This window comes from Ambystoma mexicanum, chromosome 6p (assembly GCF_040938575.1).
Source record: "Ambystoma mexicanum isolate Mex_15411 chromosome 6p, UKY_AmexF1_1, whole genome shotgun sequence".
Classification (NCBI taxonomy): Eukaryota; Metazoa; Chordata; class Amphibia; order Caudata; family Ambystomatidae; genus Ambystoma; species Ambystoma mexicanum.
The window spans coordinates 59,001,025-59,022,441 of record NC_090935.1 but is presented as its reverse complement, the minus strand read 5'-3'; positions in this window follow the sequence as shown (position 1 = coordinate 59,022,441).

Sequence of the window (21,417 nt, the reverse complement as noted above, 5' to 3'; positions counted from 1 at the left end):
GGAGGGAGACTCTCCTTTTCCTCTGCAGGGTGGGCCCTGAAGGAGACATTATGGGCACTACGGGTGGGGGTGAGAGGAGGAGGGAGAGGGCGCTGCTTTCCCCAGCATGTCTCCCCTTTTGCTCTGTAGGGTGGGTGCTGAAGGAGATCTCATGGGCAATATGGGTGGGGGAGAGAGGAGGAGGGAGAGGGTGCTGCTTTCTCCAGCATGTCTCTCCTTTTGCTCTGCAGGGTCGGCCCTGAAGGAGACCGCATGGGCACTGCGGGTGAGGGAGAGAGGAGGAGGGAGAGGGCGCTGCTTTCCCCAGCATGTCTCTCCTTTTCCTCTGCAGGGTGGGCCCTGAAGGAGACATTATGGGCACTGCGGGTGGGGGAGAGAGAAGGAGGGAGAGGGCACTGCTTGCCCCAGCATGTCTCTCCTTTTGCTCTGCAGGGTGGGCCCTGAAAGAGACCTTATGGGCACTGCAGGTGGGAGGGAGGGAGGAGGAGGGAGAGGGCGCTGCTTTCCCCAGCATGTCTCCCCTTTTGCTCAGCAGGGTGGGCCCTGTAGGAGACATTATGGGCACTGCGGGTGGGGGAGGGAGGAGGAGGGAGAGGGTGATGCTTTGGCCATCATGTCTCTCCTTTTGCCATGCAGGGTCGGGCCCTGCAGGAGATATTATGGCAAGGCGGGTGGGGGAGAGAGGAGGAGGGAGAGGGCACTGCTTTCCCCAGCATGTCTCTCTTTTTGCTCTGCAGGGTGGGCCATGCAGGAGATATTATGGGCACTGCGGGTTGGGGTGAGAGGAGGAGGGAGAGGGCGCTGATTTCCCCAGCATGTCTCTCCTTTTGCTCTGCAGAGTCGGCCCTGAAGGAGACCTCATGGGCACTGCGGGTGAGGGAGAGAGGAGGAGAGAGAGGGCGCTGCTTTCCCCAGCATGTCTCTCCTTTTGCTCTGCAGGGTGAGCCCTGAAGGAGATGTTATGGGCACTTGGGGTGGGGGGGGGAGGAGGGAGAGGGTGCTGCTTTCCCCAGCATGTCTCTCCTTTTCATCTGCTGGGTGGGCCCTGAAGGTGACCTCATGGGCACTGCCGGTGGGGGAGCGAGGAGGAGGGAGAGGGTGATGCTTTTCAGCATGTCTCTCCTTTTGCTCTGCAGGGTGGGCCCTGCAGGAGATATTATGTTCAAAGCAGGTGGGGGAGAGAGGAGGAGGGAGAGGGCGCTGCTTTCCCCAACATGTCTCTCCATTTGCTCTGCAGAGTGGGCCCTGTAGGAGATATTATAGGCACTGCGGGTGGGGGAGAGAGGAGGAGGGAGAGGGCACTGCTTTACCCAGCATGTCTCTCCTTTTGCTCTGCAGGGTGGGCCCTGAAGGAGACATTATGGGCACTGTGGGTGGGAGAGAGAGGAGGAGAAGGGAGAGGGCGTGGTTTTCCCCAGCATGTCTCTCTGTTTGCTTTGCAGGGTGGGCCGTGAAGGAGACATTATGGGCACTGCTGTTGTGGGAGAGAGGAGGAGGGAGAGGGCGCTGCTTTCCCCAGCATGTCTCTCCTTTTGCTGTGAAGGGTGGGCCCTGAAGGAGACATTATGGGCACTGCGGGTGGGGGGAGAGAGGAGGAGGGAGAGGACGCTGCTTTCCCCAGCAAGTCTCTCCTTTTGCTCTGCACGGTGGGCCCTGAAGGAGACATTATGGGCACTGCGGGTGGGGGAGAGAGGAGGAGGAGGAGAGTGCGCTGCTTTCCCCAGCATGTTTTTCCTTTTGCTCTGCAGGGTGGGCCATGAAGGAGACGTTATGGGCACTGCGGGTGGTGGAGAGATTAGGGGGGAGAGGGTGCTGCTTTCCCCAGCATGTCTCTCCTTTTGCTCTGCAGGGTGGGCCCTGAAGGAGACCTCATGGGCACTGCGGGTGGGGGAGAGAGGAGGAGGGAGACTCTCCTTTTCCTCTGCAGGGTGGGCCCTGAAGGAGACATTATGGGCACTACGGGTGGGGGTGAGAGGAGGAGGGAGAGGGCGCTGCTTTCCCCAGCATGTCTCCCCTTTTGCTCTGTAGGGTGGGTGCTGAAGGAGATCTCATGGGCAATATGGGTGGGGGAGAGAGGAGGAGGGAGAGGGTGCTGCGTTCTCCAGCATGTCTCTCCTTTTGCTCTGCAGGGTCGGCCCTGAAGGAGACCGCATGGGCACTGCGGGTGAGGGAGAGAGGAGGAGGGAGAGGGCGCTGCTTTCCCCAGCATGTCCCTCCTTTTGCTCTGCAGGGTGGGCCCTGAAGGAGACGTTATGGGCACTGAGGGGGGGGGAGGAGGGAGAGGGTGCTGCTTTCCCCAGCATGTCACTCCTTTTCATCTCCAGGTTATGCCCTGAAGGAGACCACATGGGCACTGCGGGTGGGGGAGCGAGGAGGAGGGAGAGTGTGCTGCTTTCCCCAGCATGTCTCTTCTTTTGCTCTGCAGGGTGGGCCCTGATGGAGACATTATGGGCACTGCGGGTGGGGGTGCGAGGAGGAGTGGGGAGAGGGTGCTGCTTCCCTCCGCATGTCTCTCCTTTTGCTCTGAGGGTGGGCTCTGAAGGAGACCTCATGGGCACTGCGGGTGGGGGAGCGAGGAGGAGGGAGAGGGTGCTGCTTTCCCCAGCATGTCTCTTCTTTTGCTCTGCAGGGTGGGTCCTGAAGGAGACATTATGGGCACTTTGGGTGGGTGAGAGGAGGAGAAGGAAGAGGGCGCTGCTTGCCCCAGCATGTTTCTCCTTTTGCTCTGCAGGGTGGGCCCTGAAGGAGAATTCATGGGCACTCTGGGTGGGGGAGGGAGGAGGGGAGAGAGGGCGCTGCTTTCCCCATGTCTCTCCTTTTGCTTTGCAGAGTGGGCCCTGAAGGAGACGTTATAGGCACTGCAGGTGATGCAGAGAGGAGGGGGGAGAGGCAGCTGCTTTCCCCAGCATGTCTCTCCTTTTGCTCTGCAGTGTGGGTCCTGAAGGAGACGTTATGGGCACTGCAGGTGGGGGAGAGAGGAGGAGGGAGAAGGCGCGGCTTTCCCCAGCATGTCTCTCCTTTTGTTCTGCAGGGTGGGCCCTGAAGGAGATGTTATGGGCACTGCGGGTGGGAGAGAGAGGAGGAGGAGGGAGAGCACGCTGCCTTCCCCAGCATGTCTCTCCTTTCGCTCTGAAGGGTGGGCCCTGAAGTAGACCTTGTTGGCACTCAGGTGGGGGTGAGAGGAGGAGGGAGAGGACCCTGCTTTCCACAGCATGTCTCTCCTTTCGCTCTGCAGGGTGGGCCCTGAAGGAGACATTATGGGCACTGCGGGTGGGGGAGAGAGGAGGAGGAGGGAGAGGGCACTGCTTTCCCCAGCATGTCTCACTGTTTGCAATGCAGGGTGGGCCGTGAAGGAGACATTATGGGCACTGCAGTTGGGGGAGAGAGGAGAGAGAGGGTGCTGCTTTCCCCAGCATGTCTCTCCTTTTGCTCTGCAGGGTGGCTCCTGAAGGAGACATTATGGGCACTGCGGGTGGGGGAGAAAGGAGGAGGAGGAGAGGGCGCTGCTTTCCCCAGCATGTCTCTCCTTTTGCTCTGCAGGGTGGGCCCGGAAGGAGACATAATGGGCACTGCGGGAGGGGGAGAGAGGAGGTGGGAGAGGGTGCTGCTTTCCCCAGCATGTCTCACCTTTTGCTCAGCAGGGTGGGCCCTGAAGGAGACATTATGGGCACTGCGGGTGGGGGAGAGAGAAGGAGGGAGAGGGCGCTGCTTTCCCCAGCATGTCTCTCATTTTGCTCTGCAGAGTGGGCCCTGAAGGAGACCTCATGGGTACTGCAAGTGGGGGAGAGAGGAGGAGGGAGAGGGCGCTGCTTTCCCCAGCATGTCTCTCCTTTTTCTCTGCACGGTGGGTCCTGAAGGAGACTTTATGGGCACTGCGGGTGGTGGAGAGAGGAGGGGGGAGAGGGTACTGCTTTCCCCAGCATGTCTCTCCTTTTGCTCTGCAGGGTGGGCCCTGAAGGAGACATTATGGGCAGTTCGGGTGGGGACGAGGAGGAGGAGGGAGAGCGCGCTGCTTGCCCCAGCATGTTTCTCCTTTTGCTCTGCAGGGTGGGCCCTGAAGGAGAATTCATGGGCACTCCGGGTGGGGGAGGGAGGAGGAGGGAGAGGGTGATGCTTTCCAGCATGTCTCTCCTTTTGCTCTTCACAGTGGGCCCTGAAGGAGACGTTATGGGCACCGCGGGTGGGAGAGAGAGGAGGAGGAGGGAGAGGGCGCTGCTTTCCCCAGCATGTCTCTCCTTTTGCTCTGCAGGGTGGGCCCTGAAGGAGACATTATGGGCACTGCGGCTGGGGGAGAGAGGAGGAGGAAGAGGGTGCTGCTTTCCCCAGCATGTTTGTCCTTTTGCTCTGCAGGGTGTGCCCTGAAGGAGACATTATGGGCACTGCGGGTGGGGGAGAGAGGAGGAGGGAGAGGGCGCTGCTTTCCCCAGCATGTCTCTCCTTTTCCTCTGTAGGGTGGGCAATGAAAGAAACATTATGGGCATTGCAGGTGGGGGAGAGAGGAGGAGGGAGAGGGTGCTATGTTCCCCAGCATGTCTTCTCTTTTCCTCTGCAGGGTGGGCCCTGAAGGAGACATTATGGGCACTGCAGGTGGGGGATAGAAAAGTAGGAGGGAGAGGGTGCTGGTTTCCCCAGCATGTCTCTCCTTTTCCTCTGCAGGGTGGGCCCTGAAGGAGACATTATGGGCACTGTGGGTGGGGGAGAGAGAAGGAGGGAGAGGGCACTGCTTGCCCCAGCATGTCTCTCCTTTTGCTCTGCAGGGTGGGCCCTGAAAGAGACCTTATGGGCACTGCAGGTGGGAGGGAGGGAGGAGGAGGGAGAGGGCGCTGCTTTCCCCAGCATGTCTCCCCTTTTGCTCAGCAGGGTGGGCCCTGTAGGAGACATTATGGGCACTGCGGGTGGGGAAGGGAGGAGGAGGAGGGAGAGGGTGATGCTTTGGCCATCATGTCTCTCCTTTTGCCATGCAGGGTCGGGCCCTGCAGGAGATATTATGGCAAGGCGGGTGGGGGAGAGAGGAGGAGGGAGAGGGCACTGCTTTCCCCAGCATGTCTCTCCTTTTGCTCTGCAGGGTGGGCCATGCAGGAGATATTATGGGCACTGCGGGTTGGGGTGAGAGGAGGAGGGAGAGGGCGCTGATTTCCCCAGCATGTCTCTCCTTTTGCTCTGCAGAGTCGGCCCTGAAGGAGACCTCATGGGCACTGCGGGTGAGGGAGAGAGGAGGAGAGAGAGGGCTCTGCTTTCCCCAGCATGTCTCTCCTTTTGCTCTGCAGGGTGAGCCCTGAAGGAGATGTTATGGGCACTTGGGGTGGGGGGGGGAGGGAGAGGGTGCTGCTTTCCCCAGCATGTCTCTCCTTTTCATCTGCTGGGTGGGCCCTGAAGGTGACCTCATGGGCACTGCCGGTGGGGGAGCGAGGAGGAGGGAGAGGGCGCTGCTTTCCCCAGCATGTCTCTTCTTTTGCTCTGCAGGGTGGGCCCTGAAGGAGACATTATGGGCACTGCGGGTGGGGGTGCGAGGAGGAGGGGGGAGAGGGTGCTACTTCCCCCAGCATGTTTCTCCGTTTGCTCTGCAGGGTGGGCCCTGAAGGAGACCTCATGAGCACTGCGGGTGGGGGAGAGAGGAGGAGGGAGAGGGTGCTGCTTTCCCCAGCAGGCCTCTTCTTTTGCTCTGCAGGGTGGGCCCTGAAGGAGACATTATGGGCACTGCGGGTGGGGGAGAGGAGGAGGAGGAAGAGGGCGCTGCTTGCCCCAGCATGTTTCTCCTTTTGCTCTGCAGAGTGGGCCCTGAAGGAGACATCATGGGCACTCCGGGTGGGGGAGGGAGGAGGAGGGAGAGGGTGATGCTTTTCAGCATGTCTCTCCTTTTGCTCTGCAGGGTGGGCCCTGCAGGAGATATTATGTTCAAAGCAGGTGGGGGAGAGAGGAGGAGGGAGAGGGCGCTGCTTTCCCCAACATGTCTCTCCATTTGCTCTGCAGAGTGGGCCCTGTAGGAGATATTATAGGCACTGCGGGTGGGGGAGAGAGGAGGAGGGAGAGGGCACTGCTTTACCCAGCATCTCTCTCCTTTTGCTCTGCAGGGTGGGCCCTGAAGGAGACATTATGGGCACTGTGGGTGGGAGAGAGAGGAGGAGAAGGGAGAGGGCGTGGTTTTCCCCAGCATGTCTCTCTGTTTGCTTTGCAGGGTGGGCCGTGAAGGAGACATTATGGGCACTGCTGTTGTGGGAAAGAGGAGGAGGGAGAGGGCGCTGCTTTCCCCAGCATGTCTCTCCTTTTGCTGTGAAGGTTGGGCCCTGAAGGAGACATTATGGGCACTGCGGGTGGGGGGGGAGAGGAGGAGGGAGAGGACGCTGCTTTCCCCAGCAAGTCTCTCCTTTTGCTCTGCACGGTGGGCCCTGAAGGAGACATTATGGGCACTGTGGGTGGGGGAGAGAGGAGGAGGAGGAGAGTGCGCTGCTTTCCCCAGCATGTTTTTCCTTTTGCTCTGCAGGGTGGGCCATGAAGGAGACGTTATGGGCACTGCGGGTGGTGGAGAGATTAGGGGGGAGAGGGTGCTGCTTTCCCCAGCATGTCTCTCCTTTTGCTCTGCAGGGTGGGCCCTGAAGGAGACCTCATGGGCACTGCGGGTGGGGGAGAGAGGAGGAGGGAGACTCTCCTTTTCCTCTGCAGGGTGGGCCCTGAAGGAGACATTATGGGCACTACGGGTGGGGGTGAGAGGAGGAGGGAGAGGGCGCTGCTTTCCCCAGCATGTCTCCCCTTTTGCTCTGTAGGGTGGGTGCTGAAGGAGATCTCATGGGCAATATGGGTGGGGGAGAGAGGAGGAGGGAGAGGGTGCTGCTTTCTCCAGCATGTCTCTCCTTTTGCTCTGCAGGGTCGGCCCTGAAGGAGACCGCATGGGCACTGCGGGTGAGGGAGAGAGGAGGAGGGAGAGGGCGCTGCTTTCCCCAGCATGTCTCTCCTTTTCCTCTGCAAGGTGGGCCCTGAAGGAGACATTATGGGCACTCCGGGTGGGGGAGAGAGAAGGAGGGAGAGGGCACTGCTTGCCCCAGCATGTCTCTCCTTTTGCTCTGCAGGGTGGGCCCTGAAAGAGACCTTATGGGCACTGCAGGTGGGAGGGAGGGAGGAGGAGGGAGAGGGCGCTGCTTTCCCCAGCATGTCTCCCCTTTTGCTCAGCAGGGTGGGCCCTGTAGGAGACATTATGGGCACTGCGGGTGGGGGAGGGAGGAGGAGGAGGGAGAGGGTGATGCTTTGGCCATCATTTCTCTCCTTTTGCCATGCAGGGTCGGGCCCTGCAGGAGATATTATGGCAAGGCGGGTGGGGGAGAGAGGAGGAGGGAGAGGGCACTGCTTTCCCCAGCATGTCTCTCCTTTTGCTCTGCAGGGTGGGCCATGCAGGAGATATTATGGGCACTGCGGGTTGGGGTGAGAGGAAGAGGGAGAGGGCGCTGATTTCCCCAGCATGTCTCTCCTTTTGCTCTGCAGAGTCGGCCCTGAAGGAGACCTCATGGGCACTGCGGGTGAGGGAGAGAGGAGGAGAGAGAGGGCGCTGCTTTCCCCAGCATGTCTCTCCTTTTGCTCTGCAGGGTGAGCCCTGAAGGAGATGTTATGGGCACTTGGGGTGGGGGGGGAGGAGGGAGAGGGTGCTGCTTTCCCCAGCATGTCTCTCCTTTTCATCTGCTGGGTGGGCCCTGAAGGTGACCTCATGGGCACTGCCGGTGGGGGAGCGAGGAGGAGGGGGAGGGTGATGCTTTTCAGCATGTCTCTCCTTTTGCTCTGCAGGGTGGGCCCTGCAGGAGATATTATGTTCAAAGCAGGTGGGGGAGAGAGGAGGAGGGAGAGGGCGCTGCTTTCCCCAACATGTCTCTCCATTTGCTCTGCAGAGTGGGCCCTGTAGGAGATATTATAGGCACTGCGGGTGGGGGAGAAAGGAGGAGGGAGAGGGCACTGCTTTACCCAGCATGTCTCTCCTTTTGCTCTGCAGGGTGGGCCCTGAAGGAGACATTATGGGCACTGTGGGTGGGAGAGAGAGGAGGAGAAGGGAGAGGGCGTGGTTTTCCCCAGCATGTCTCTCTGTTTGCTTTGCAGGGTGGGCCGTGAAGGAGACATTAATGGCACTGCTGTTGTGGGAGAGAGGAGGAGGGAGAGGGCGCTGCTTTCCCCAGCATGTCTCTCCTTTTGCTGTGAAGGGTGGGCCCTGAAGGAGACATTATGGGCACTGCGGGTGGGGGGAGAGAGGAGGAGGGAGAGGACGCTGCTTTCCCCAGCAAGTCTCTCCTTTTGCTCTGCACGGTGGGCCCTGAAGGAGACATTATGGGCACTGCGGGTGGGGGAGAGAGGAGGAGGAGGAGAGTGCGCTGCTTTCCCCAGCATGTTTTTCCTTTTGCTCTGCAGGGTGGGCCATGAAGGAGACGTTATGGGCACTGCGGGTGGTGGAGAGATTAGGGGGGAGAGGGTGCTGCTTTCCCCAGCATGTCTCTCCTTTTGCTCTGCAGGGTGGGCCCTGAAGGAGACCTCATGGGCACTGCGGGTGGGGGAGAGAGGAGGAGGGAGACTCTCCTTTTCCTCTGCAGGGTGGGCCCTGAAGGAGACATTATGGGCACTACGGGTGGGGGTGAGAGGAGGAGGGAGAGGGCGCTGCTTTCCCCAGCATGTCGCCCCTTTTGCTCTGTAGGGTGGGTGCTGAAGGAGATCTCATGGGCAATATGGGTGGGGGAGAGAGGAGGAGGGAGAGGGTGCTGCGTTCTCCAGCATGTCTCTCCTTTTGCTCTGCAGGGTCGGCCCTGAAGGAGACCGCATGGGCACTGCGGGTGAGGGAGAGAGGAGGAGGGAGAGGGCGCTGCTTTCCCCAGCATGTCCCTCCTTTTGCTCTGCAGGGTGGGCCCTGAAGGAGACGTTATGGGCACTGAGGGGGGGGAGGAGGGAGAGGGTGCTGCTTTCCCCAGCATGTCACTCCTTTTCATCTCCAGGTTATGCCCTGAAGGAGACCACATGGGCACTGCGGGTGGGGGAGCGAGGAGGAGGGAGAGTGTGCTGCTTTCCCCAGCATGTCTCTTCTTTTGCTCTGCAGGGTGGGCCCTGATGGAGACATTATGGGCACTGCGGGTGGGGGTGCGAGGAGGAGTGGGGAGAGGGTGCTGCTTCCCTCCGCATGTCTCTCCTTTTGCTCTGAGGGTGGGCTCTGAAGGAGACCTCATGGGCACTGCGGGTGGGGGAGCGAGGAGGAGGGAGAGGGTGCTGCTTTCCCCAGCATGTCTCTTCTTTTGCTCTGCAGGGTGGGTCCTGAAGGAGACATTATGGGCACTGTGGGTGGGGGAGAGGAGGAGAAGGAAGAGGTCGCTGCTTGCCCCAGCATGTTTCTCCTTTTGCTCTGCAGGGTGGGCCCTGAAGGAGAATTCATGGGCACTCTGGGTGGGGGTGGGAGGAGGAGGGAGAGGGTGATGCTTTCCAGCATGTCTCTCCTTTTGCTCTTCACAGTGGGCCCTGAAAGAGGCATTATGGGCACTGCGGTTGTGGGAGAGAGGAGGAGGGAGAGGGCGCTGCTTTCCCCAGCATGTCTCTCCTTTTGCTCTGCAGGGTGGGCCCTGAAGGAGACATTATGGGCACTGCGGGTGGGGGGAGAGAGGAGGAGGGAGAGGATGCTGCTTTCCCCAGCATGTCTCTTCTTTTGCTCTGCAGGGTGGGCCCTGATGGAGACATTATGGGCACTGCGGGTGGGGGTGCGAGGAGGAGTGGGGAGAGGGTGCTGCTTCCCTCCGCATGTCTCTCCTTTTGCTCTGAGGGTGGGCTCTGAAGGAGACCTCATGGGCACTGCGGGTGGGGGAGCGAGGAGGAGGGAGAGGGTGCTGCTTTCCCCAGCATGTCTCTTCTTTTGCTCTGCAGGGTGGGTCCTGAAGGAGACATTATGGGCACTGTGGGTGGGGGAGAGGAGGAGAAGGAAGAGGGCGCTACTTGCCCCAGCATGTTTCTCCTTTTGCTCTGCAGGGTGGGCCCTGAAGGAGAATTCATGGGCACTCTGGGTGGGGGAGGGAGGAGGAGGGAGAGGGTGATGCTTTCCAGCATGTCTCTCCTTTTGCTCTTCACAGTGGGCCCTGAAAGAGGCATTATGGGCACTGCGGTTGTGGGAGAGAGGAGGAGGGAGAGGGCGCTGCTTTCCCCAGCATGTCTCTCCTTTTGCTCTGCAGGGTGGGCCCTGAAGGAGACATTATGTGCACTGCGGGTGGTGGAGAGAGGAGGGGAGAGAGGGCGCTGCTTTCCCCATGTCTCTCCTTTTGCTTTGCAGAGTGGGCCCTGAAGGAGACGTTATAGGCACTGCGGGTGATGCAGAGAGGAGGGGGGAGAGGCAGCTGCTTTCCCCAGCATGTCTCTCCTTTTGCTCTGCAGTGTGGGTCCTGAAGTAGACGTTATGGGCACTGCAGGTGGGGGAGAGAGGAGGAGGGAGAAGGCGCGGCTTTCCCCAGCATGTCTCTCCTTTTGTTCTGCAGGGTGGGCCCTGAAGGAGATGTTATGGGCACTGCGGGTGGGAGAGAGAGGAGGAGGAGGGAGAGCACGCTGCCTTCCCCAGCATGTCTCTCCTTTCGCTCTGAAGGGTGGGCCCTGAAGTAGACCTTGTTGGCACTCAGGTGGGGGTGAGAGGAGGAGGGAGAGGACCCTGCTTTCCACAGCATGTCTCTCCTTTCGCTCTGCAGGGTGGGCCCTGAAGGAGACATTATGGGCACTGCGGGTGGGGGAGAGAGGAGGAGGAGGGAGAGGGCACTGCTTTCCCCAGCATGTCTCTCTGTTTGCAATGCAGGGTGGGCCGTGAAGAAGACATTATGGGCACTGCAGTTGGGGGAGAGAGGAGAGAGAGGGTGCTGCTTTCCCCAGCATGTCTCTCCTTTTGCTCTGCAGGGTGGCTCCTGAAGGAGACATTATGGGCACTGCGGGTGGGGGAGAAAGGAGGAGGAGGAGAGGGCGCTGCTTTCCCCAGCATGTCTCTCCTTTTGCTCTGCAGGGTAGGCCCGGAAGGAGACATAATGGGCACTGCGGGAGGGGGAGAGAGGAGGTGGGAGAGGGTGCTGCTTTCCCCAGCATGTCTCACCTTTTGCTCAGCAGGGTGGGCCCTGAAGGAGACATTATGGGCACTGCGGGTGGGGGAGAGAGAAGGAGGGAGAGGGCGCTGCTTTCCCCAGCATGTCTCTCATTTTGCTCTGCAGAGTGGGCCCTGAAGGAGACCTCATGGGTACTGCAAGTGGGGGAGAGAGGAGGAGGGAGAGGGCTCTGCTTTCCCCAGCATGTCTCTCCTTTTTCTCTGCACGGTGGGTCCTGAAGGAGACTTTATGGGCACTGCGGGTGGTGGAGAGAGGAGGGGGGAGAGGGTACTGCTTTCCCCAGCATGTCTCTCCTTTTGCTCTGCAGGGTGGGCCCTGAAGGAGATATTATGGGCACTGCGGGTGGGGGAGAGAGGAGGTGGGAGAGGGCGCTGCTTTCGCCAGCATGTCTGTCCTTTTGCTCTGCAGGGTGTGCCCTGAAGGAGACATTATGGGCACTGCGGGTGTGGGGAGAGAGGAGGAGGGAGAGGGCGCTGCTTTCCCCAGCATGTCTCTCCTTTTGCTCTGCAGGGTCGGTCCTGAAGGAGATCTCATGGGCACTGCGGGTGAGGGAGAGAGGAGGAGGGAGAGGGTGTTGCTTTCCCCAGCATGTCTCTCCTTTTGCTCTGCAGGGTGGGCCCTGAAGGAGACGTTTTGGGCACTGAGGGTGGGGGTGGGGGAGGAGGGAGAGGGTGCTGCTTTCCCCAGCATGTCTCTCCTTTTCATCTGCAGGGTGGGCCCTGAAGGAGACCTCATGGGCACTGCGGGTGGGGGAACGAGGAGGAGGGAGAGGGCGCTGCTTTCCCCAGCATGTCTCTTCTTTTGCTCTGCAGGGTGGGCCTTGAAGGAGACATTATGGGCACTGCGGGTGGGGGTGCGAGAAGGAGGGGGGAGAGGGTGCTGCTTCCCCCAGCATGTCTCTCCTTTTGCTCTGCAGGGTGGGTCCTGAAGGAGACCTCATGGGCACTCCGGGTGGGGGAGCGAGGAGGAGGGAGACGGTGCTGCTTTACCCAGCATGTCTCTTCTTTTGCTCTGCAGGGTGGGCCCTGAAGGAGGCATTATGGGCACTGCGGGTGCGGAAGAGGAGGAGGAGGGAGAGCGCGCTGCTTGCCCCAGCATGTTTCTCCTTTTGCTCTGCAGGGTGGGCCCTGAAGGAGAAGTCATGGGCACTCCGGGTGGGGGAGGGAGGAGGAGGGAGAGGGTGATGCTTTCCAGCATGTCTCTCCTTTTGCTCTTCACAGTGGGCCCTGAAGGAGACGTTATGGGCACCGCGGGTGGGAGAGAGAGGAGGAGGAGGGAGAGGGCGCTGCTTTCCCCAGCATGTCTCTCCTTTTGCTCTGCAGGGTGGGCCCTGAAGGAGACATTATGGGCACTGCGGCTGGGGGAGAGAGGAGGAGGAAGAGGGCGCTGCTTTCCCAAGCATGTTTGTCCTTTTGCTCTGCAGGGTGTGCCCTGAAGGAGACATTATGGGCACTACTGGTGGGGGGAGAGAGGAGGAGGGAGAGGGCGCTGCTTTCCCCAGCATGTCTCTCCTTTTGCTCTGCAGGGTGGGCCCTGAAGGAGACCTCATGGGCACTGCAGGTGGGGAGAGAGGAGGAGGGAGACTCTCCTTTTCCTCTGCAGGGTGGGCCCTGAAGGAGACATTATGGGCACTGCGGGTGGGGGTGAGAGGAGGAGGGAGAGGGCGCTGCTTTCCCCATCATGTCTCTTCTTTTGCTCTGCAGGGTGGGCGCTGAAGGAGATCTCATGGGCAATATGGGTGGGGGAGAGAGGAGGAGGGAGAGGGTGCTGCGTTCTCCAGCATGTCTCTCCTTTTGCTTTGCAGGGTGGGTCCTGAAGGAGACATTATGGGCACTGTGGCTGGGGGAGAGAGGAGGAGGAAGAGGGCACTGCTTTCCCCAGCATGTCTGTCCTTTTGCTCTGCAGGGTATGCCCTGAAGGAGACATTATGGGCACAGCGGGTGTGGGGAGAGAGGAGGAGGCAGAGGGCGCTGCTTTCCCCAGCATGTCTCTCCTTTTGCTCTGCAGGGTGGGCCCTGAAGGAGACCTCATGGGCACTGCGGGTGGGGGAGAGAGGAGGAGGGAGACTCTCCTTTTCCTCTGCAGGGTGGGCCCTGAAGGAGACATTATGGGCACTATGGGTGGGGGTGAGAGGAGGAGGGAGAGGGCGCTGCTTTCCCCAGCATGTCTCCCCTTTTGCTCTGTAGGGTGGGTGCTGAAGGAGATCTCATGGGCAATATGGGTGGGGGAGAGAGGAGGAGGGAGAGGGTGCTGCGTTCTCCAGCATGTCTCTCCTTTTGCTCTGCAGGGTCGGCCCTGAAGGAGACCGCATGGGCACTGCGGGTGAGGGAGAGAGGAGGAGGGAGAGGGCGCTGCTTTCACCAGCATGTCTCTCCTTTTGCTCTGCAGGGTGGGCCCTGAAGGAGACGTTATGGGCACTGAGGGGGGGGGTGGAGGGAGAGGGTGCTGCTTTCCCCAGCATGTCACTCCTTTTCATACTCCAGGTTATGCCCTGAAGGAGACCACATGGGCACTGCGGGTGGGGGAGCGAGGAGGAGGGAGAGGGCGCTGCTTTCCCCAGCATGTCTCTTCTTTTGCTCTGCAGGGTGGGCCCTGAAGGAGACATTATGGGCACTGCGGTTGGGGGTGCGAGGAGGAGTGGGGAGAGGGTGCTGCTTCCCTCAGCATGTCTCTCCTTTTGCTCTGAGGGTGGGCTCTGAAGGAGACCTCATGGGCACTGCGGGGGGGGAGCGAGGAGGAGGGAGAGGGTGCTGCTTTCCCCAGCATGTCTCTTCTTTTGCTCTGCAGGGTGGGCCCTGAAGGAGACATTATGGGCACTGCGGGTGGGGGAGAGGAGGAGGAGGAAGAGGGCGCTGCTTGCCCCAGCATGTTTCTCCTTTTGCTCTGCAGGGTGGGCCCTGAAGGAGAATTCATGGGCACTCCGGGTGGGGGAGGGAGGAGGAGGGAGAGGGTGATGCTTTCCAGCATGTCTCTCCTTTTACTCTTCACAGTGGGCCCTGAAAGAGACATTATGGGCACTGCGGTTGTGGGAGAGAGGAGGAGGGAGAGGGCGCTGCTTTCCCCAGCATGTCTCTCCTTTTGCTCTGCAGGGTGGGCCCTGAAGGAGACATTATGGGTACTGCGGGTGGGGGGAGAGAGGAGGAGGGAGAGGATGCTGCTTTCCCCAGCATGTCTCTCCTTTTGCTCTGCACGGTGGGCCCTGATGAGACATTATGGGCACTGCGGGTGGGGGAGAAAGGAGGAGGAGGAGAGTGCGCTGCTTTCCCCAGCATGTCTTTCCTTTTACTCTGCAGGGTGGGCCATGAAGGAGACGTTATGGGCACTGCGGGTGGTGGAGAGAGGAGGGGGGAGAGGGCGCTGCTTTCCCCATGTCTCTCCTTTTGCTTTGCAGAGTGGGCCCTGAAGGAGACGTTATGGGCACTGCGGGTGATGCAGAGAGGAGGGGGGAGAGGCAGCTGCTTTCCCCAGCATGTCTCTCCTTTTGCTCTGCAGTGTGGGTCCTGAAGGAAACGTTATGGGCACTGCAGGTGGGGGAGAGAGGAGGAGGGAGAAGGCGCGGCTTTCCCCAGCATGTCTCTCCTTTCGCTCTGAAGGGTGGGCCCTGAAGTAGACCTTGTTGTCACTCAGGTGGGGGTGAGAGGAGGAGGGAGAGGACCCTGCTTTCCACAGCATGTCTCTCCTTTCGCTCTGCAGGGTGGGCCCTGAAGGAGACATTATGGGACTGCGGGTGGGGGAGAGAGGAGGAGGAGGGAGAGGGCACTGCTTTCCCCAGCATGTCTCTCTGTTTGCTCTGCAGGGTGGGCCGTGAAGGAGACATTATGGGCACTGCAGTTGGGGGAGAGAGGAGAGAGAGGGTGCTGCTTTCCCCAGCATGTCTCTCCTTTTGCTCTGCAGGGTGGCTCCTGAAGGAGACATTATGGGCACTGCGGGAGGGGGGAGAGTGGAGGAGGGAGAAGGCGCTGCTTTCCCCAGCATGTCTCTCCTTTTGCTCTGCACGGTGGACCCTGAAGGAGACATTATGGGCACTGCGGGTGGGGGAGAAAGGAGGAGGAGGAGAGGGCGCTGCTTTCCCCAGCATGTCTCTCCTTTTGCTCTGCAGGGTGGGCCCGGAAGGAGACATAATGGGCACTTCGGGAGGGGGAGAGAGGAGGTGGGAGAGGGTGCTGCTTTCCCCAGCATGTCTCACCTTTTGCTCAGCAGGGTGGGCCCTGAAGGAGACATTATGGGCACTGCGGGTGGGGGAGAGAGAAGGAGGGAGAGGGCGCTGCTTTCCCCAGCATGTCTCTCATTTTGCTCTGCAGAGTGGGCCCTGAAGGAGACCTCATGGGCACTGCAAGTGGGGGAGAGAGGAGGAGGGAGAGGGCGCTGCTTTCCCCAGCATGTCTATCCTTTGTCTCTGCACGGTGGGTCCTGAAGGAGACTTTATGGGCACTGCGGGTGGTGGAGAGAGGAGGGGGGAGAGGGTACTGCTTTCCCCAGCATGTCTCTCCTTTTGCTCTGCAGGGTGGGCCCTGAAGGAGATATTATGGGCACTGCGGGTGGGGGAGAGAGGTAGTGGGAGAGGGCGCTGCTTTCGCCAGCATGTCTGTCCTTTTGCTCTGCAGGGTGTGCCCTGAAGGAGACATTATGGGCACTGCGGGTGTGGGGAGAGAGGAGGAGGGAGAGGGCGCTGCTTTTCCCAGCATGTCTCTCCTTTTGCTCTGCAGGGTGGGCCCTGAAGGAGACCTCATGGGCACTGCGGGTGGGGGAGAGAGGAGGAGGGAGACGCTCCTTTTCCTCTGCAGGGTGGGCCTTGAAGGAGACATTATGGGCACTGCGGGTGGGGGTGAGAGGAGGAGGGAGAGGGCGCTGCTTTCCCCAGCATGTCTCTCCTTTTGCTCTGCAGGGTGGGCGCTGACGGAGATCTCATGGGCAATATGGGTGGGGGAGAGAGGAGGAGGGAGAGGGTGCTGCGTTCTCCAGCATGTCTCTCCTTTTGCTCTGCAGGGTCGGCCCTGAAGGAGACCTCATGGGCACTGCGGGTGAGGGAGAGAGGAGGAGGGAGAGGGCGTTGCTTTCCCCAGCATGTCTCTCCTTTTGCTCTGCAGAGTGGGCCCTGAAGGAGACGTTATGGGCACTGAGGGTGGGGGTGGGGGAGGATGGAGAGGGTGCTGCTTTCCCCAGCATGTCCCTCCTTTTCATCTGCAGGGTGGGCCCTGAAGGAGACCTCATGGGCACTGCGGGTGGGGGAGCGAGGAGGAGGGAGAGGGCGCTGCTTTCCCCAGCATGTCTCTTCTTTTGCTCTGCAGGGTGGGCCTTGAAGGAGACATTATGGGCACTGCGGGTGGGGGTGCGAGAAGGAGGGGGGAGAGGGTGCTGCTTCCCCCAGCATGTCTCTCCTTTTGCTCTGCAGGGTGGGTCCTGAAGGATACCTCATGGGCACTCCGGGTGGGGGAGCGAGGAGGAGGGAGAGGGTGCTGCTTTACCCAGCATGTCTCTTCTTTTGCTCTGCAGGGTGGGCCCTGAAGGAGGCATTATGGGCACTGCGGGTGTGGAAGAGGAGGAGGAGGGAGAGCGCGCTGCTTGCCCCAGCATGTTTCTCCTTTTGCTCTGCAGGGTGGGCCCTGAAGGAGAATTCATGGGCACTCCGGGTGCCCATGAAGGAGGAGGGAGAGGGTGATGCTTTCCAGCATGTCTCTCCTTTTGCTCTTCACAGTGGGCCCTGAAGGAGACGTTATGGGCACCGCCGGTGGGAGAGAGAGGAGGAAGAGGGAGAGGGCGCTGCTTTCCCCAGCATGTCTCTCCTTTTGCTCTGCAGGGTGGGCCCTGAAGGAGACATTATGGGCACTGCGGCTGGGGGAGAGAGGAGGAGGAAGAGGGCGCTGCTTTCACAAGCATGTTTGTCCTTTTGCTCTGCAGGGTGTGCCCTGAAGGAGACATTATGGGCACTACTGGTGGGGGGAGAGAGGAGGAGGGAGAGGGCGCTGCTTTCCCCAGCATGTCTCTCCTTTTGCTCTGCAGGGTGGGCCCTGAAGGAGACCTCATGGGCACTGCGGGTGGGGAGAGAGGAGGAGGGAGACTCTCCTTTTCCTCTGCAGGGTGGGCCCTGAAGGAGACATTATGGGCACTGCGGGTGGGGGGAGAGAGGAGGAGGGAGAGGACGCTGCTTTCCCCAGCAAGTCTCTCCTTTTGCTCTGCACGGTGGGCCCTGAAGGAGACATTATGGGCACTGCGGGTGGGGGAGAGAGGAGGAGGAGGAGAGTGCGCTGCTTTCCCCAGCATGTTTTTCCTTTTGCTCTGCAGGGTGGGCCATGAAGGAGACGTTATGGGCACTGCGGGTGGTGGAGAGATTAGGGGGGAGAGGGTGCTGCTTTCCCCAGCATGTCTCTCCTTTTGCTCTGCAGGGTGGGCCCTGAAGGAGACCTCATGGGCACTGCAGGTGGGGGAGAGAGGAGGAGGGAGACTCTCCTTTTCCTCTGCAGGGTGGGCCCTGAAGGAGACATTATGGGCACTACGGGTGGGGGTGAGAGGAGGAGGGAGAGGGCGCTGCTTTCCCCAGCATGTCTCCCCTTTTGCTCTGTAGGGTGGGTGCTGAAGGAGATCTCATGGGCAATATGGGTGGGGGAGAGAGGAGGAGGGAGAGGGTGCTGCGTTCTCCAGCATGTCTCTCCTTTTGCTCTGCAGGGTCGGCCCTGAAGGAGACCGCATGGGCACTGCGGGTGAGGGAGAGAGGAGGAGGGAGAGGGCGCTGCTTTCCCCAGCATGTCCCTCCTTTTGCTCTGCAGGGTGGGCCCTGAAGGAGACGTTATGGGCACTGAGGGGGGGGAGGAGGGAGAGGGTGCTGCTTTCCCCAGCATGTCACTCCTTTTCATCTCCAGGTTATGCCCTGAAGGAGACCACATGGGCACTGCGGGTGGGGGAGCGAGGAGGAGGGAGAGTGTGCTGCTTTCCCCAGCATGTCTCTTCTTTTGCTCTGCAGGGTGGGCCCTGATGGAGACATTATGGGCACTGCGGGTGGGGGTGCGAGGAGGAGTGGGGAGAGGGTGCTGCTTCCCTCCGCATGTCTCTCCTTTTGCTCTGAGGGTGGGCTCTGAAGGAGACCTCATGGGCACTGCGGGTGGGGGAGCGAGGAGGAGGGAGAGGGTGCTGCTTTCCCCAGCATGTCTCTTCTTTTGCTCTGCAGGGTGGGTCCTGAAGGAGACATTATGGGCACTGTGGGTGGGGGAGAGGAGGAGAAGGAAGAGGGCGCTGCTTGCCCCAGCATGTTTCTCCTTTTGCTCTGCAGGGTGGGCCCTGAAGGAGAATTCATGGGCACTCTGGGTGGGGGAGGGAGGAGGAGGGAGAGGGTGATGCTTTCCAGCATGTCTCTCCTTTTGCTCTTCACAGTGGGCCCTGAAAGAGGCATTATGGGCAATGCGGTTGTGGGAGAGAGGAGGAGGGAGAGGGCGCTGCTTTCCCCAGCATGTCTCTCCTTTTGCTCTGCAGGGTGGGCCCTGAAGGAGACATTATGGGCACTGCGGGTGGGGGGAGAGAGGAGGAGGGAGAGGATGCTGCTTTCCCCAGCATGTCTCTCCTTTTGCTCTGCACGGTGGGCCCTGAAGGAGACATTATGGGCACTGCGGGTGGGGGAGAAAGGAGGAGGAGGAGAGTGCGCTGCTTTCCCCAGCATGTCTTTCCTTTTACTCTGCAGGGTGGGCCATGAAGGAGACGTTATGTGCACTGCGGGTGGTGGAGAGAGGAGGGGAGAGAGGGCGCTGCTTTCCCCATGTCTCTCCTTTTGCTTTGCAGAGTGGGCGCTGAAGGAGACGTTATAGGCACTGCGGGTGATGCAGAGAGGAGGGGGGAGAGGCAGCTGCTTTCCCCAGCATGTCTCTCCTTTTGCTCTGCAGTGTGGGTCCTGAAGGAGACGTTATGGGCACTGCAGGTGGGGGAGAGAGGAGGAGGGAGAAGGCGCGGCTTTCCCCAGCATGTCTCTCCTTTTGTTCTGCAGGGTGGGCCCTGAAGGAGATGTTATGGGCACTGCGGTTGGGAGAGAGAGGAGGAGGAGGGAGAGCACGCTGCCTTCCCCAGCATGTCTCTCCTTTCGCTCTGAAGGGTGGGCCCTGAAGTAGACCTTGTTGGCACTCAGGTGGGGGTGAGAGGAGGAGGGAGAGGACCCTGCTTTCCACAGCATGTCTCTCCTTTCGCTCTGCAGGGTGGGCCCTGAAGAAGACATTATGGGCACTGCGGGTGGGGGAGAGAGGAGGAGGAGGGAGAGGGCACTGCTTTCCCCAGCATGTCTCTCTGTTTGCAATGCAGGGTGGGCCGTGAAGGAGACATTATGGGCACTGCAGTTGGGGGAGAGAGGAGAGAGAGGGTGCTGCTTTCCCCAGCATGTCTCTCCTTTTGCTCTGCAGGGTGGCTCCTGAAGGAGACATTATGGGCACTGCGGGTGGGGGAGAAAGGAGGAGGAGGAGAGGGCGCTGCTTTCCCCAGCATGTCTCTCCTTTTGCTCTGCAGGGTGGGCCCGGAAGGAGACATAATGGGCACTGCGGGAGGGGGAGAGAGGAGGTGGGAGAGGGTGCTGCTTTCCCCAGCATGTCTCACCTTTTGCTCAGCAGGGTGGGCCCTGAAGGAGACATTATGGGCACTGCGGGTGGGGGAGAGAGAAGGAGGGAGAGGGCGCTGCTTTCCCCAGCATGTCTCTCATTTTGCTCTGCAGAGTGGGCCCTGAAGGAGACCTCATGGGTACTGCAAGTGGGGGAGAGAGGAGGAGGGAGAGGGCGCTGCTTTCCCCAGCATGTCTCTCCTTTTTCTCTGCACGGTGGGTCCTGAAGGAGACTTTATGGGCACTCCGGGTGGTGGAGAGAGGAGGGGGGAGAGGGTACTGCTTTCCCCAGCATGTCTCTCCTTTTGCTCTGCAGGGTGGGCCCTGAAGGAGATATTATGGGCACTGCGGGTGGGGGAGAGAGGAGGTGGGAGAGGGCGCTGCTTTCGCCAGCATGTCTGTCCTTTTGCTCTGCAGGGTGTGCCCTGAAGGAGACATTATGGGCACTGCGGGTGTGGGGAGAGAGGAGGAGGGAGAGGGCGCTGCTTTCCCCAGCATGTCTCTCCTTTTGCTCTGCAGGGTGGGCCCTGAAGGAGACGTTTTGGGCACTGAGGGTGGGGGTGGGGGAGGAGGGAGAGGGTGCTGCTTTCCCCAGCATGTCTCTCCTTTTCATCTGCAGCGTGGGCCCTGAAGGAGACCTCATGGGCACTGCGGGTGGGGGAGCGAGGAGGAGGGAGAGGGCGCTGCTTTCCCCAGCATGTCTCTTCTTTTGCTCTGCAGGGTGGGCCTTGAAGGAGACATTATGGGCACTGCGGGTGGGGGTGCGAGAAGGAGGGGGGAGAGGGTGCTGCTTCCCCCAGCATGTCTCTCCTTTTGCTCTGCAGGGTGGGTCCTGAAGGAGACCTCATGGGCACTCCGGGTGGGGGAGCGAGGAGGAGGGAGACGGTGCTGCTTTACCCAGCATGTCTCTTCTTTTGCTCTGCAGGGTGGGCCCTGAAGGAGGCATTATGGGCACTGCGGGTGCGGAAGAGGAGGAGGAGGGAGAGCGCGCTGCTTGCCCCAGCATGTTTCTCCTTTTGCTCTGCAGGGTGGGCCCTGAAGGAGAAGTCATGGGCACTCCGGGTGGGGGAGGGAGGAGGAGGGAGAGGGTGATGCTTTCCAGCATGTCTCTCCTTTTGCTCTTCACAGTGGGCCCTGAAGGAGACGTTATGGGCACCGCGGGTGGGAGAGAGAGGAGGAGGAGGGAGAGGGCGCTGCTTTCCCCAGCATGTCTCTCCTTTTGCTCTGAAGGGTGGGCCCTGAAGGAGACATTATGGGCACTGCGGCTGGGGGAGAGAGGAGGAGGAAGAGGGCGCTGCTTTCCCAAGCATGTTTGTCCTTTTGCTCTGCAGGGTGTGCCCTGAAGGAGACATTATGGGCACTACTGGTGGGGGGAGAGAGGAGGAGGGAGAGGGCGCTGCTTTCCCCAGCATGTCTGTCCTTTTGCTCTGCAGGGTGTGCCCTGAAGGAGACATTATGGGCACAGCGGGTGTGGGGAGAGAGGAGGAGGCAGAGGGCGCTGCTTTCCCCAGCATGTCTCTCCTTTTGCTCTGCAGGGTGGGCCCTGAAGGAGACCTCATGGGCACTGCGGGTGGGGGAGAGAGGAGGAGGGAGACTCTCCTTTTCCTCTGCAGGGTGGGCCCTGAAGGAGACATTATGGGCACTATGGGTGGGGGTGAGAGGAGGAGGGAGAGGGCGCTGCTTTCCCCAGCATGTCTCCCCTTTTGCTCTGTAGGGTGGGTGCTGAAGGAGATCTCATGGGCAATATGGGTGGGGGAGAGAGGAGGAGGGAGA